This window comes from Dromiciops gliroides, chromosome 1 (genome assembly GCF_019393635.1).
Source record: "Dromiciops gliroides isolate mDroGli1 chromosome 1, mDroGli1.pri, whole genome shotgun sequence".
Lineage (NCBI taxonomy): Eukaryota > Metazoa > Chordata > Mammalia > Microbiotheria > Microbiotheriidae > Dromiciops > Dromiciops gliroides.
The window spans coordinates 28,382,501-28,386,862 of record NC_057861.1 but is presented as its reverse complement, the minus strand read 5'-3'; the positions used below and the strand labels follow the sequence as shown (position 1 = coordinate 28,386,862).

Here is a 4,362-nt window from a genome sequence, read left to right as displayed (position 1 = left end):
GTGATGGAATATTATTGTGCTTTAAGAAATGACAAGCAGGGGGCAGCAAGGTGGTGTAGTGGATAGAGCACCGGCCCTGGATTCAGGAGGACCTGAGTTCAAATCCAGCCTCAGACACTTAACACTTACTAGCTGTGTGACCCTGGGCAAGTCACTTAACCCCAATTGCTTCACCAAAAAAAAAAAAAAGAAAGAAATGACAAGCAGGATGATTTCAGAAAGGCCTGGAAAGGCTTGTATGAACTGATGTATAGTGAAGTGAGCAGAACCAGGAGAGCACTGTGCACAGTGAAAGCAATATCGTTCAATGATGAAATGTGAATGACTTGACTATTCTCAGCAATACAATGATCTAAGACAATCCCAAAGGACTAATGAGGGAGCATATTATATACCTCCAAAGAAAGAACTGATCTTGATGGAACACAGACTGAAGCATGTTATATTTCACTTTCTTTCATTTTTTGTTCTTTTATTCCAGTTTTCTTGTACAAAATGACTAACACAGCAATGTTTTACATAATTGCACATGTATAACCTATATCTGATTGCTTACTTCCTGAGGGAGGGGGAAGGGAAGGGAAGGAAGGAGGGATAAATTTGGAACTCAAACATATAAATAAAAGAGTATTTACTGAGGAAAAAAAACGATGCTATACTGGGGAGTAGGGAAATGGGGAGGGTGTCTAAGGATATATTTAGCATAAATCCAGCCACCAAGGGGCCTACACTCTTCATTGTTGGATGACCGGCATTGCAGAAGGAAGAGTAGACATGAAATGTCCAGCAAAAAGCAGAAGGCTCTTTTGCGGGTTGGCGGGGAGTGAGGCAGCAGCACCATGAAGACCTCGGGCACCCTGAGAGAATATAAGGTAGTTGGACAATGCCTGCCCACTCCCAAGAGTCCAATGCCACCTCTTTATCGAATGTGGATCTCTGCTCCTAATCATGTTGTAGCTCAGTCCCAATTCTGGTACTCTGTTTCCCAACTGAAAAAGATGAAGAAGTCTTCTGGAGAAATTGTGTACTGCGGACAGGTCTTGGAAAAGACCCCTCTTCAGGTGAAAAACTTTGGCATCTGGCTGCACTATGATTCCAGGAGTGGGACCCACAACATGTACAGGGAATACAGAGACCTGACCACTGCTGGTGCTGTCACTCAGTGCTACCAAGATATGGGGGCCCCTCACCATGCCAGGGCCCATTCCATCCAGATAATGAAAGTGACAGAAATTCCTGCCAGCAAGTGCCCTCCGGCCTGCAGTCAAGCAGTTCCAAGACTCCAAAATCAAGTTCCTGTTGCCCAAGGCGTCAGCACAAGCCACACTTCACTACCAAGAGGCCCAACACCTTCTTCTAAGTGCAAAGAGGAAGAGGCCGTGTTGTATTCATCTGTTTAAATACATTTCCCAATTGGAAACCTGAAAAAAAAGGGGGAAAAAAGCAGAAGGCTGAGAAATCTAGTCATCTTTCTTTCCAAACTCTGCTGTCCTGCCTCAGTAAGCTCCTCCATTTTCCTGTTGACCCATCAGTGTTTATCATCCCTAGAATGGTGTAAACTAGAAAGCCTATAACCCACCTCCTCATTAGCTACCATGGTATAATTGGGACATTATTAATACCTTTTCATACCATGGCCACAATTTCTTTTTAAATGGACCTGTTTGATCAAGAGATACACACACACACACACACACACATAAATACATACACTTATACACATGTATATAGATATGTATACACATAAAAATATGTATGTATGTATGTATACATACATACCCACACCCACATATATTTTATATATGTGGGTGTGTGTATGTTGTTCAGTCATTTCAGTTGTGTCTGTCTCTGTGACCCCATGTGGGGTTTTCTTGGGAAAGATATTATAGTGGTTTGCCATTTCCTTCTCCAGCTCATTTTACAACTGAGGAAACTGAGGCAAACAGGGTTCAGTGACTTGTCCAAGGTCACACAGCTAGTAAGGGTCTAAGGCCAGATTTGAACTCAGGAAGATGAGTCTTCTTGACTCCAGGCCTGGTGCTTTATTCTCTATGGCGCCACCTAGCTGTGGTTTTTGGGGAGAATCCAATGAGGTCACATCCAGAATGCTTTTTAAACCATAAAAAGCTATATAAATGTTAAGTATTGGGGGCAGCTAGGTGGCACAGTGGATAAAGCACCGGCCTTGAATTCAGGAGTACCTGAGTTCAAATCCAGCCTCAGACACTGTGTGACCCTGGGCAAGTCACTTAACCCTCATTGCCTGCCTGCCTAAATAAATGAACAAATGAATGAATGAATGAATGAATAAATAAATATTAAGTATTCTTAGGTAAGGTGTTTGCTTGTTTCTGTCTTTGTATCCTCCAAGTATACCAGTTTCTTCCCTGTAAAAGATACTTCATAAATGTTTGTTGAATCCAATTTCACAAGAGTCAGGAAAAGTCCTACTGTGTTCTCTATCTGTAGTGCAAGGATACTGGGTGCCACCTTTTCGGAAGAATATTCACCCAGAGGAAGCTAGGGAGCACAGCGGATAGTATGGCTGACTTGTAGTCAGGAAGACCTGAGTTTGAATTCAGTCTCAGATGCTGCCTGTGTGTTCCTATTTCTATCACCATCCCTCTAATCTTCCTGGTTTGTAAGCCCAGTTTATCAACTCCTCACTCTCTTACCCTCATAGGTAACTAGTTGCCAAACTCTGCTATTTCTATCTTCCTGTCTCTCACACCCATCTTCTTCTCTCTACTCACACATCACCTTTCTCATCTGGATTACTGCAACAGACTCATCAGTCTTGCTGCCTCAAAGCCCCTCCCCGCTCCAATCCACCCTCTACACAACCACCAAAGTGATTTTCCTTAAACTCAGGTCTGACCACCTCATTTCCCTATTCAATAAACTCAAGTGACTCTTTTAAAACCCAACTCCAATCTATCTCTCTAGCTCCATTATACAAACACTTCTCACCTACTCCATGGCCTAGACAAACTGGTGTTCTTTTTGTTATTCACACACTAGACACCGTCTCCTATCTCCACTCCTTTGCACCCGCTGTCCTTCATAAAGTGATTTGCCCAGAGGCAGACAGCTAGTACACACTTACTAGCTGTGTGACCTTGGGCAAGTCAGGGAACCTTTGTTTGCTTCATTCTCCTCACCTGTAAAATGAGGATCCTAATAGCACCTACTCCCCAGCGCGGTTATGAAGATCAGATGAGATATTTGCAAATTGATTAGCTCAGGGCCCATCACATAGCAAGTGCTTAATCACTGCTTGTTTTCTTCTTTCCTTCCCTTTTCAGGATCCCAAACTTCGTTCAAGATTCAATTTGAGGGGCAGCTAGGTGGCGCAGTGGATAGAGCACCGGCCCTGGAGTCAGGAGTACCTGAGTTCAAATCCAGCCTCAGACACTTGATACTAGCTGTGTGACCTTGCGCAAGTCACTTAAGCCTCATTGCCCCCCCCCCAAAAAAAGATTCAATTTAAGTGCTAACTTCTCCTGATTCTCCCAAATGCTTGTCACCTTGTTCCCTAACTATCTTGTAATGATTATGTATCTGTTTCATCAAAAAGCTTCTAGGATTCAGAGATGGAAGAGACCTTATGGATCACTGAAAGCAGATGTTCTGAACTTTTTCTAGTGTCTTGGACCCCTTTGGTAGTCTGGTGACACTTACTAACCACTTATTTTTTTTTTAATTTTTATTTTAACTTATTTTTGCGGGGCAATGAGGGTTAAGTGACTTGCCCAGGGTCACACAGCTAGTAAATGTCAAGTGTCAGAGGCTGGATTTGAACTCAGGTCCTCCTGAATCCAGGGCCAGTGCTTTATCTGCTGTGCCACCTAGCTGCCCCCACTAACCACTTATTAGAATCAGGTGTTTGTTTTTTTTTAATTTTTTGGTGGTTGTTGTTGTTTTGCAGGGCAATGAGGGTTAAGTGACTTGCCCAGGGTCACACAGCTAGTAAGTGTCAAGTGTCTGAGGCCGGATTTGAACTCAGGTCCTCCTGAATCCAGGGCTGGTACTTTACCCACTTCGCCACCTATTTGCCCCCTAAAATCAGGTTTTTAAATGCATAAAATACATAGGATTACTAAGGTAAGCAGTTAAATAGTTACCAAAATATTCTTTCAAACAGGATCAAAACCCACAGGTTAAGAACCCCTAGTTCTTAGACCCACTTAGACTTAGACCAAGCCCCTCACTTTACGGATGAGGAAAACAAAGTAAAAAAAAAATCAATTATTTTCCCAAGATTGCAAAAGTAAGGAACAGAGAGATTTGCATCCCAGTCCTCTGGCTCAAAATGCATTTTAAAATAAAATGCTATTAAAAAAATAAACCAAGTTACCAGCT

The 4,362-nt window shown here is 42.7% G+C and overlaps 1 pseudogene; it reads left to right on the top strand.

Annotated features, from left to right (window-relative positions):
- Positions 1–550: 550 nt before the first annotated feature.
- On the top strand, positions 551–1,415 carry LOC122735683 (annotated as a pseudogene).
- Positions 1,416–4,362: the final 2,947 nt, after the last annotated feature.